A 13,295-nucleotide genomic window follows, 5' to 3' on the forward strand; every position below is an offset into this window, starting at 1 on the left:
TCAGGAGTTCTCAGGGACTGTGATAATGTATTTCCAGTGCAACTGGATTTCCCCTAAGACACAAACATTCCTGCCTTCCACATGGATTTCATGGGAAAAGCAGCATCTGCTACAAACTTCTTGAAAAAGTCCAAGGACATCCAGATGCTAATAACTGGCATCTATTTTACCCCTTATATTTGAGTAGCTCAGAATGGAGGAGCCTGGACTCTCCAAGTGATTGCATCCTTCCTGCATCATGTCAACTCAGAGATGTTGGGCTCCATCTGAAATCAGAGTGGGCAGGGAGGCAGGAGGATGTGAAGAATGGAAACCTGTCTTCCATGGTGGCCACCCAGTCTGTCACGGTCTGTCAGGAAGGGTCTTAGGGAAGCTAGGAAACAAAAGGGATTCAGGTAATGAGATACAGGCAGAGGGAACCTACTGTCATCAGTAGTGGAGAGTTTATTGGAATTGCCGTATCTGCCAACGTGTGCATGGGGCTCCATCAAAGTCCTCCCAAGACAGATTTGTCAAGTACAGGAGGACAAGGCTGTAACAGTCTGAGGCCATTATTTAGTCATCTTTTTTCTTTCTTTGTTCCTCTTTATTTTTTTTTCCTTGGGGCTGGTACTGGAGCTGAAACTCAGGACCTCACATTCTTGCTTGGCTTTTTCTGCTCAAAGCTGATGCTCTACCATTTGGGCCACAGTTCTGCTTCCAGCGTGTTCTGGTTAATTGGAGAGCAGAGTCCCATGGACTTCTCTGCTTAGTTCACTTCAAGCCACCATCCTCAGATCACAGACTCCTGAGGAGTTAGGATTATAGGCATGAGCCACTGGGGCACGGCTTAATCCAGTGTTCTAAATTCACACAGATAACATTGCCTCTGTATATCCCCAGCACCTAAGTCAACAATTGTGTGTGACCCAACTCCTGTCACATGAGTCACATGAGAGGTGTTCATGAATATGTCATTTGTGCCTTCGGGACTTTTTTTTTTTTGGCCAGTCCTGGGGCTTGAACTCAGGGCCTGGGTGCTGTCCCTGAGCTTCTCTGTACTCAAGGCAAGCACTCTACCACTTGAGCCACAGCGCCACTTCTGGCTTTTTCTGTATATGTGGTTCTGAGGAATTGAACTCAGGGCTTCATGCATGCAAGGCAAGCACTCTACCACTGAGCCACCTTCCCAGCCAGCCTTCGGGACTCTTAACACTGTTAAATCTCCATCTCACCTCAGAATTCTGAGATTCACAGCTTTCAAAAGTGGCCGTTGTGCAGAAGCCTATTAGTGACATCTGCTAGAGCATATACAGGCTGATGCAGGGCTGCTGTTCCACCTGCGATTACCTGGAAATTGGCCTGTTGCCTGACAATGCCTGTTGGGATTGTACTGTCAAACGTTTGCACATATAGTTCCTAGGAGAGCAACATAACACACACACACACACACACACACACACACACACACACACACACACACACAGAGGCTTTTGTAGAGTGATCTTCTACCTGGGTATGAACTGAGATTGATCAACTATCTTCCATGTCCCCTGGATGTCTCAAGACTTAGCTAGTCAACAGCTTTGATTCCCCAGTCCTTTTGAGGACAGACAATTTCACCCCTGGAAAGGGACAAAAGGGCCTGCGCCAAGGAGAGCAAGGTCAGCGACATAAGGAAATAGTAGATCTGAGATCCAAATCCCTATTCTCCAATATTAACTGTGACCCAGAAAATCATTTAACTTTTATGAGGACCAAGGGTGTCATGAGGGTCGACAGTGAAGGGCTGTCAAGGGCTGAGTGCTAGGCCAGGCTGGAATAGGAACCATCACTATAGTCAGCCAAGAACATGACAGGGTGGAGTGCTTCTGACTGGGGAGTGGTACTGGAACTAAGCGTGTATTCAGTGCCATCAGAGGGAGATGGGAGGGTGAGACACTTTCCTGCTGCAAGAGGGGAGGCAGCCCTCTGCAGACCAATCATACATATGCAGTTCCAAAGTAGACATGCAGGATGGAAAGTGGAAGTTTTTGCATCGACATATGTACTGCTGCCTGAATGCATCCTGAAATTTCTATTGGAACCCAATATGATGGCACTAAAGGGTGGGGTCTTTCTTGGAAGAAGCGATAGAGACACAAGAGGTCCACCCTTATGAACAAGCTCAGTGTCCTTATACAAGAGACTCGAGGAAACCGCTCTGCCCCTCCTCCATGTGTAAAAGGCGCTATCCTGGTCCCCTGACTCGCAATCCCTCGGCCAATCTGTTGCCATCTGGATTTTAGACCTGTGAGAAGTAAATGTGTATTATTTATCAACTATAGGCTAAGGTGCTTTATTATAGTACTTGAGCATATCAAGATGATACGTTTGAAAACAAAAAGCCCCAGAAAGGACCCAAGTCACCCAGACAAGCAGGTGGTGGAGTGTGACTGGAGTTGATGGCCAGATTTCCAGGGCTTCTTGTCATCCAATTCTTGTGCCAATCCAAGACCCTCTTTACTATGAGTTTTCTTCCCTGACCCAGCACTTCCATACAATAATCTGCAATAATTATGATTCATAGTTACATATAAATGCCTGGAGGTGTCCTTACTCATCGTCTGTGGCATCCATGGATACAAATCAATTGCCTCATATCCTATCAGCAAAGAAAAAAATCCAACTTTTAGTTTGAGTCCCACATTGATTGGGCTCAATACCCAGGTCAACATGGTGTCCCTGCAGGAAACCAAATCTGAAACAAAGAACCAGCTTCAAACACCAAAGGAAGGACAAAACAGAAATGCCTATTTTGTGCATACATGAGCCTTTCAAGGCAGAGAGCAAGTTTTTCAACTGAGTAAAGTGGGACTCGGAGATTAAATGAATTGAGGGATGCTATCCAGCTAATAAATGGCAAACCCTCTATTTGACCCCAGGGAACCCAAGCCTCAAAGCCATCCTATGCCAATCCCTCTCAATTCAGAGACGGAAATGCTAAAATATGGGAGCAATGCCAGTCCCCTCTCCTCCCTTTCACACCCATCCCAAGAATGTTTTCAGCAGTTTGCAGACTTAAGGAAAAAACACAGGAGTCAAAAAAAGGTTCTTGAGGCAAAAGCTACTTCCATCTTTCCATGATCTTGTTTGCAATTTCGACCTGATTGGGACAGAACCTTTGAACGCTGGGATCATCTTTTCTCCTCCAGGAAAGCTTCATGCAGAGTCTTCAGGTTTTAAAAGTCAAGTATTACATTAATTAAATATATCAAACTTGAAGATCAAGCTTCTACCAAAAAACACTATAGTATCAGCGGTTCAAACAGCAACCATTATTCTCTAGGTGCTGGAGCCTGGAAAATCCAGGACCCAGATGAAGACAGATGAAGTTTCTGCAGACAGCCTTTGTTCTTGCTATATCTTCAGGACAAGCTCTCTTGGGTGTCTTATGAGGGTACTAGTCCCACTGATGAGAGGCCCAACTTCTTGACCTTCACTGCCCAAAGGTCCCCAGCTCCAAGCCCAGTCACTCTGAGGATTAAGGTGACAGTGGGTGAATTCTGAAGCAGTCACACACAAGCATCACATGGGGTGCAGGGCATTTGGAACTAGAAAACTGGGGCTCAGTTCTCGATCCGATCCTGCCACATACTTCCTACTTGAGCCTTGCTGAGATGTTGCTGTTGTGGAATCTACATTTTCTGGTGTGTGAAACAGAGAAGAAAGCTAAGACAAATGCAGAAGCTCCACAGTTGTCTACAAAAGCTTTTTACAAGGACAGATGGACAGATGGCCTCAGCAAGAATACAGGTCCTACAGTTAAAATTCTAAGTTGGCCCAGGAACAATCAGTGGGAGCAGAAGCGGAAGCAGCAGCCAGCTTGGGGCCCCCATTTCCAGCTTCAAGTCCCCACCCCTGAGCCATTTCTTCAAGAACTTCCCATAGCTTCTGATCTAAGAAACCAGGTGCTTAGTCTGAGAAGTAGGAGGGGGGGGGGAGAGGGAGAGAGAGCTCAGAGAAAAAAGCCTGAGAATCGAGATTTCTTCATCTAACCTGACAGACCTTCTTCGCCCATGTTGTGTCTTGTGCTCCTATCTGCATGTAGACAGCAAACATGGGGAACCTTTAACCTTTCATCTTTAACTCATTAAGTTAGACTATTTATTCCCTGGGGGCTCTTGGGAAGAGTTTTGTCCATCAGGATAATATGCTCCAAACAAGACTCTCAAGACCTTGTTCGGAAACCGGGACTTAATAGATATAAACAAGGTAAAAGAAGGGCTGTACTTCCTTAGGGAAGACTCTAGCCCCCAAATGACCACCCTCCTTGGGAGAGGAGACACAGAGGAAGACAAGCTGGAATGAATTGATGGCAGTGATATACCCCAAGCTGAGGAGTGCCCAGAGATCCTAGAAGGAAACTGAAAGATGCAAAGAGGCAAGGAAGGATATTCCCTGAGAGGCTTTGAAGCTAACACCTTTGATTTCAAATCTCTAGATAAATCTTTGCTGCCGTTAGCTGACCAGTTTATGGTATTCTAGGTAGTAATACATGCAGGATTCCCTACGATTCCGGAATATTGGTGGACCATAGGGTGGCAAAGAAAATCAAAGCAGGAGCTCTCACAACTTATATTTTCCATTTACTGTAGTAGTTGATGAGGACAGCCTTGGCTTAGTACTCCTGTGGAATGATGGGTACTGGGGAGGGCACTCTGAGTAGCAGGCTGCTACCTAGGTATCAGTCCACACAAGCCCCGAGGTAAGCCATCTTTATCTTTCAGTGGATGTTCCTTATAGAAAGTAATATCAACTGATGGGCAGCCATGATAGAGACCAAGGTCCTAGAAGTGTGGGAATCACACTTTTTTTTAACTGTGCAGGGAACTGCCCCGCCCCCCCCTGCTTATTTCTGGAGCAAAATCATTTCTCTCACCTCCTCCCGAGACCTCAGATGGCTGTACTTTTAATTACTATTTACTAAACACGCATGAAGTTTTCTGCTTCTATAACATGCACAGTGAAGAAATCTCAGTGTATAGGACCACAGGAGTGTTGAATGTATCCTTGAACTTTGGTTCTTAGAAACCTGTGCCAACATGAACCCATTGACCTCTATTTTATGGTTGTAAATATTGGAAATCCTCTACAGTTCTGCCAGCTTTGTCTCCTTTACTTTCTGTTTGTCTTGTTTACTTATTTATTTTTGACAGACTAAGGTTGAACTCAGGGCCTCACACTTGGCAGGCAGGTGCTCTACTACTTGAGCCATGTTCCTGTCTCTCCACTTTTTTGCATCTTTTAGAAACAGATTTATTGAGTCACACTAGCATATAATAAACTGCATAATCATAATTTGAGAAGCTTGGCATATATATGTAGACATATACATATATATGTAAAAATATGCATATGTATATATGCACTTTTATCACTTTGTAGTAACATTTTTGTATGTTCATGTCTTCAGAAGCTTTGCTAAACTGACTTGCTTCGGTAGCTTTGGATATTCCATCTGGTTTTCTGCATTGTTTGTGCTGTCTGTAAATAGACTATTTTGTATCTTGCCCATCCAGATTCATGAATTTATTTTTCTTGACTGCCACATTGGCTTGAATTTCCAGAATAATGTTGAGTTCATAAATTGAGAGCAAATGTCAATTACTTAGTAGATAAATTTTGTACTGCTTGTTCTGTAGAAAGTGCAGAAATGAAATATTAAAGTACCTGGTTATTTTGCTACCTGCATCTCTCTGTCTCTGTCTGTCTGTCTGTCTGTCTGTCTGTCTTCTATTCCAGTAACTGAGGGTTGAACTCAAGGACTGGCTTCTTTACCTGAAATTGGCACTCTACCACTTGAACCATAGTTCCACATGTGGCTTTTTGGTGGATAATTGTCTTCCCTAGCTGGTTTGGAACTGTGATCCTCAGATATCAGCCTCATGAGTAGTTGGGATTACAGGTGTGAGCCACCAGCCACTGGCTCTTCCTTTTTCTCTGCAACGGTCTACCAGTTTTTTCCTCATGAACTCTTTAGCTTTTATATTACATACTTAGATGTTTAGGGTTAAGTTCTCTCAATGAACGGGCCCCATTATAATTATGAAATAACTTTTTTAGTTGTTGCTTAGCCTTTGATAAGGAACTTACATTGTTTGATATTAGCATAGCTGCTCTCATTGTCTTTCAGTTAGTGTCATCCTAATATATATTTTCCTCCCTTTGTTTAAATATATTTATATATTCATATTTGTAATGGTTTTCTTACAGGAAGCTTATATTTTACTCTTGCTTTTTAATCCAGTCAGATGATATCTGCCTCTTAATAACCTATACTAAGATAGTTGATATAAGGGTTGGTTCCTTAATCATCCTACTTGTGATTTGTGTTTTATTCATTCCATCTATTCTATTGTGTCTTCTCCTCCCTTCTGTGATATTATTTTGGCATAATAGAGCATTTTCAAAACCCCATTTTGTCTACCTAGTTGGCTTATTAGCTATAGTGTTTGTTTGTTATGTCAGTGGTTATTTTAGGATTTCAGTTTTCATCCTTACTAAAAATAAAGAACCTATTAGTGGTGAGTTTCTGTTTCCTCTCATCTATTGTGTTCTTTTTTTTGACATACGTTTTATTCCTCTGGGTTATAAACTCCACAATACATTGTCATTGTTTTCGGTGAGACCATGGATTATTTTAATTGCACTTAGAATAATGTAACCTAACATCTTTATATGTCCCTGAGCTGTTAGCATTTTTGTTCCTTTGTGAGCTCAAAGAGCTTATGCAGGAAGCCAAGCTTTCCTTCTGCCTTGAAGGAAGAGATGAAAGATGCAGTCACTTGTCTTACATTGAAAATAAGGCCTTGAGCCTTCTGGAGGTTTAGCTACTTTCTGAATTGTAGGCATTTTAATCAGGCTAACCAGCCTTTGCTTATCCTTTGTGTGCAACATAAAGTTATCAATGGACTGTGATAATATGTTTTATGAGATATCTCATAGTCAATATTTCTCTTTTTTGGGGGAGGTCTGGTAGTGGGGCCTGAACTCTGGGCCTGGGCGCTGTCCCTCAGCTCTTCAGCTCAAGGCTAGCGCTCTACCACTTGAGCCACAGTGCCACTTCCGGCTTTTTTTTCTTTTTGCTTATGTGGTGCTGAGGAATTGAACCCAGGGCCTCAGGCATGCAAGGCAAGCGCTCTACCACTGAGCCACCTTCCCAGCCCTCAATATTTCAATAGAAGGTGTGGGGTAAGGAAGCAGTAAACCAGCCTTGAGAACATTGGTAAAAAGCAGTTAGTGTCCATATCAGTTTAATGCAAATTATTTTTAAGCTTTCATGATTTGGATAGAAAAGAATGCATTCACATAATCAGTGACCTCATCCAATATATCTGAGGACATTTTATTTATTTTTTATTTTTATTTTTTGCCAGTCCTGTGGCTTGAACTCAGGGCCTGGGCACTGTCCCTGAGCTTCTTTTGCTAGAGGCTAGCACTCTACCACTTGAGCGACAATGCCACTTCCGGCTTTTTCTGTGTATGTGGTACTGAGGTATTGAACCCAGGGCTTTATGCATGCTAGGCAAGCACTTTACCACTAAGCTACATGCCCAGCGGTCTGAGGACATTTTAATCAAATGTTTAGCTGAGCTTTGGTAGTCCATATTGTTAGGCACATAGAACAAAGAAAGAAAGGATTATTACCAGCAAAGAAACTGACAAAGCCACTTCTCACAGGGAGAAGAAGCACCAGCCTTTGTCTAAGGAGACCTTTAGGAGGAGGAGACTCTGGTGTGGAGGTGTGGTCCAGGGACTTCATCATGGCGGGCTAGGATTTATGGCAGCTGCCCAAGTAGAAATAAGGGGCATGTAGCTGGACAGACTGAAGGTTACTTTAAGAAGGCTCTGTTACTTTATACCGTTGTAACTGCCCCAGTGGAGAGTCATCACAAGGTAAGGGGGAAGGGGCCCGATTATTTACTGCCTGTATGGAATGGACCTAGTGCTCTATTCACAGCCTGCACCAACTGGACCTCGTGACGAACTCTCTGGAAAGGTGCCTGCGAGGTCCTGGAAGAGGAGTGTGCTAAGCTGTGGGAAAGGAGCCCATTGGACTAACACATAGGCATAAATCAGATTTCTCTATTAAGTAGAAACATGAGCCAGCTGCTGGTTGCTCACACTTGTAATTTTAGCAATTCAGGAGCCTGAGAACTGAGGACTGCTGTTCAAAGCCAGCCCAGGTGGGAAAGTCTATGGGACTCTTACCTTCAGAGAATCATGAATAAACCAGAATTGCAGCTGTGGCTCAAGAGGTAGAGAATTAACCTTGAGCACAAAAGCTCAGGACAGTACCCAAGTTCTGAGTTCAAGCCCCAGGACTGGTACGTACACACATGAGAAGCATGTGCACGCACATGCACACACACACATACAGAAGAAAGAAAGAAAGAAAGAAAGAAAGAAAGAAAGAAAGAAAGAAAGAAAGAAAGAAAGAAAGAAAGAAATATCACCTCTCTTTCATCCTTTATATTTTTTGAGTGGCACTAATTACCCCCCTCTTGCTGTGGGTGCAATGCTGTTTTTACTTTCTTAATTGAAGTGGAGTGGGCAGCCATCCAATTTCAGAAAGTTTTATTTGGGCCTCTCTACCATACTGACTCTTACCCCATAGGTGAAGGACATAATGGAAGTCATTAAGATTGGCCATTATAGCAAATCAAATTATTCATCTTTTCATCAGGAAAGGCTGAGAACCCATGGACTGTTTTGAGCCTGGTATTTGGACTCTTTGTTACTAGCACCCTCTCACCTCCTTGTCTTTAATACAGAGCTGTGATGAGAATTTCTGAGGTGCAGTGTCAAATCCTGCCCCACGTTTAAGCTTTTGAATGGTCTAGGTATTGCTCTTTCCTCCATGACACCAAGTAAATGTCCATAGTTCCATTAGGAAAAGACTGAGGGATAATGATAGTGTACCCTTGTTGGTGTGCTGGAGATCTTTTCTCCTGAGGCTCTAGCCACCTTTAACGTTGATGGATTGGAGTCTGAAAACATACACCAACATGGAGAGTGGAAAGCATTTGCCACATTTTACTGCACTCATTTCATTTCTCATAGTCATTCCTGCCTATCATTTTTACTTGTTTCATCACCTTGTGGGCGTCTTTGTGTTTTCTTGGATATTTGCACTTTGTTGTTAACACCTTACCTATCTCTCAGGAGCCATCAGCCATACCGCTCAGCCACCCTGTCAGCCAATGCCAAAACAACCTCCTGTCCACAGGGACAACTTCTAGAGAAGAGTTGCCTGGTCTTCTTTGTGACACCCATCACCAGCCTACAGTCCAACAAAGCCTTTATAACCAAGACCTCTCTTTGGTCCTAGTGGAGCCATCTAGTCACCGTGAAACCACCCTCAGGCAGATCTCTTGCCTTACGGGATGTGTGCTCTTCATCGTGTTCTCTCCTCTGTTGCTTCTGTCCCTTTAGATTGTTGTCATAAGTCATTCTGAGATTTTGACCTGGTTCAGTGTTGGCCATTGCTCGCCCTGTATTTCTAGGGACAACCTTGGCAGTATGTTTTACCACGCTCTGAGAACCTTGCAGGAATGTGTAACCATTTGCCCTTGCTGCTAAAACAAATGATCAGAAACAGTGTAGGTTAGAAATCCAATGGAGATCTCACAGGGCTAAAAGTCTAGGTATTAGCAGGGATACTTTCTTTTCCGGACAATCCATTTCCAAGGATTTCCTGGTTAAAGAGGCAATTGCTCTATCCAGCAACACAGCATCTGTCTCACCAGACCTCCATCTTACCCTCTCTTCCTCTGATCTTTCTTGTTTCCTTCTCCTATCTGTTCAGGGATTTCATTGTACCCACCTTGGTAATTAGCATATTTTCAGGTCGGCTGATTAGTTAAATAAATTTCATCAGAAATCTGAATTCTTATTTGTCCATGAAACATAGTACTCACAGATTCTAAAGATTAGGACTTGGATATCTTTGGGGAGTCTTTCTACCAGGGATGGTAAATCCTATATTTAGGAAGAATGTCTCCTCTCTCATCCAGTATTATGTCTTAGTACAATAATCAAGGATCTTTAGAGAGAGCCACAAATATCCATTGGTTCCCATAAATATATGAGAGCTAATTGTTGTAGCTGTTTTGAACTATCTCTTTTTCCCTCTCAGATTAGTTGCTGTGGTTTACTTGGTATCTGGTTATCATTTGAATGTAGTGCTTTGTTTGGAACTCATCAAAATTTGATCCCCATTGTCGTAGAGTTGAGGTGTAATGGGACCTTTAAGAGATGAGTATAACATTAAGAGTGATAAATGCTTTTCTTGAGGGACCAGGCTCACTCTCAAAGGACTGAATTCTATACTGCAAAGGCAGGTTGTTGTAAGACCAAGTATGGCTCCCTGCTTCCTCCCTCAGTGCTTGTTTTCTCCCTCCTTTCTCTCTCTCTCTCTCTCTCTCTCTCTCATATACAATCACATAATCAGTCTTCAAAGCCACAACCTAAATAAAGGCCTTTTCTTTATAAATTATCCATTTTTAGGTAACAGAAAATGAATTCAAGCAGGGTCAGTGCCATTCCTGCTTTGTGTTCAAGGTTCGATATCTAAGTACTGCTTCTGTCATATAATGCCTAGAGTCCAGTTGATGGAGCATTTGGAAGTCATTACAGTTCATATATATGTAGTTGGGCTTTGAAGTTCCCTGACATGAGCTATTGATGTGATGTTCCACAAAAGGTTTGGAAAGGAGCCCTATTGTTTTGCAAAGGGAGAACATGCCTTAAGTAAGAATGGTAGGGAAGAGAAAGCTACGGCAACTGAGGCTTCAGGAAGTTAAAAGTCTTTGGAGAAATCTGTCAGATGTATGATGGGTCCATATTTTTTCCGGGTATTTTTTCCTTTATTTTGGTTTAATAGATCTACCCTAACTGAATATGTAATTGCCTTTAAAGTTCTATAGTAAAACTTTGTATATGTTATACATTAACTCTGGCTCTCCTGTTATCTGGCTATCATTTGAATAGTGCCTCCTTGGAAACTCTTGTCAAATTTGGTCCCGGTTGTCATACGGTTGAGCATTAAATATCCAGTTTGAACTTCTGTATCTTGTGTACTCCAATGGATTTAGTGCTTATATTCCCTTAGAATTCCACATATAGATATCTTAACATACAAAGAATTGATAGTGCTCTGATATGGGACCAAAGGTCTAGTCTATATAATGCAAGCTGGATCATACAAATTCCATCAAAAGCCAGAAAGTTGCCCTCATGAATGCCCATCTATGATAGCATTCTGGTCTTAGAATTGTAGCCTCTAGAACTGTAATAAATAAAATCTGCCCCACTTACTTAGTTGAGGGCATTTTTATCATACCATATTAAAAAACTAATACATACAATAAACCAGATAACAATATCTTAAACTACCAAGGGACCCCCTAGTCTTCATACTGAGTCTTTAAGTATTATCTTCAATTCTTCTTTATCCTCCAGGACATTAATGCAATCCCATTGTCTTCCATGCCCTTTCCTCCCATACTTTTCCAGTACTAACATCAATGTGCTGACTAGGGAAAATTCTTTGAACATTCTCTTCAAGTATACTTAGGCTACTACTGTGGACGACCAACTAACTGTGCCCTGTGTACCACCTGGCATGGAGTCCTCATTGCCTGTTGAATTCCAGGTGACCCAGCCCCTCAAGCCTCACTGTACTTCCGCTGTCACTGTATCCACTGAGTCTTCTCCAAGATGATTTTGAATCATTTGTGTTGAAAAGTCTAGTGGGGAGGGGGGCACTTTGAGGAAGCAAGACTGACCTTAGAACAGTCACATCTCTTTCAGATAGACATGGGGCTCTATAGAAAATACTTGCCCATTAGAAAGTGCTATACTCACATCTTGGTCTTTGGGCTGTTTTGGAAGGGCACAACTTCAGCTGCAAAGCCAAGATGAACCTCAAGTTAACTGTGAGAAGGGGCCTACTAGTCACACCTCTTTTTCTTTTCTCTTCTTTTCTTTTCTTTTTTGTCTGTTGTGGGGCTTGAACTCTGGGCTTGGGCACTGTCCCTGTGTTTTTCAGCTCAAGGAGAGCATGCTACCACAGAGAGCCACAGTGTCACTTCCCGTTTTCTAGTGGTTTATTGGAGATAAAAGTCTCACAGAGTTTCCTGCCCAGGCTGGCTTTGAACCGTGATTCTCAAATATCAGCCTCCTGCGCAGCTAGGTATACAGGTGGAAACCACTAGCACCTAGCCACACTTCTCTTTCTTGAAAGAAGAAAATCTCTCCTTGTCTTCATTTCTGTTTCATAGAGTGCTGCCAACATAGCAGCTATGCTGAAAAAAGAGGTTTGATATGAGCAATCTCCAGGAGGCCCTTAGTTCTTCTCTTATTTCTGTACATCACCCTCCTGCCCCCAACTGGGAAGTGCTCTCCAGGCTACCCTCAGCGGAGACCACAACCTTGGTCCACATTATCTGTGGGATGAGTTTACATTGGTTATTCTTGGGGAATATGTAAATTCCATCTTTACGATTTGATTTCCCAGTTTAAACATGAGCTCATCTCTTCTGCACGAAACTGGTGTGAATGGCTTGTGATCTGAGGAAGGGTATGGGCTGGTTGGAGACACAAGCTTAAGGCATTACATATCCAATGGGATCCCAAGATGTGATCATTTTCTCGTTTACAAAGTAAATAAATGAAGATTTCAAAGGGAAGTACACATCCTTCCTGGAACAACCCAGCCCTAGGAAGGAACAACAATGGCTTACATCCTTGGGCTAGCTCTTCCTCTCCTGGGAAGAGTTTTCTGGGTCTGGAAGGAATTTAAGGCTCCAGACACTCTGCTCACCATGGCTGTTCAGTCTGAGATTTGGGTTCTGAAGGAGCTGAAGGGAGGTCTAGGGAGGAGATCCTGGGCATAGCAGGAGGAGATCCTGGGACTAATCAGAGGAGAGGCGAAGAAAGAGAAGGAAACACACCTACCTGATGAGGATTGCTGGTATCTATCTTCTTTGTCCAGCATGATACTTTTTCTCCAAGTGTTCTGTGAAGTAGCAGTTGGGAGAACAAAAGATTCTTCCTACTGGCTGACATTCCTATGAGATAGTTGGGATTGTGTTAATCAGGACTTTGTGGCAAAACATCTGAGACAAATGGCTCAAAGGAGGAAAGATTTGCTTTTGCTCTTGGTTTCAGAGCTTGCCCTCCATAGTTGGGTGGTTGCATTGCTGTGAACCTGAGGTGAGGCAAATCATCCTGGTAGAAGCAAAGCTGCTACCCTGTCAATGACTGGCTTC

Source organism: Dipodomys spectabilis, unplaced genomic scaffold (genome assembly GCF_019054845.1).
Source record: "Dipodomys spectabilis isolate Male_0828 unplaced genomic scaffold, ASM1905484v1 ptg000066l, whole genome shotgun sequence".
NCBI classification, from domain to species: Eukaryota; Metazoa; Chordata; class Mammalia; order Rodentia; family Heteromyidae; genus Dipodomys; species Dipodomys spectabilis.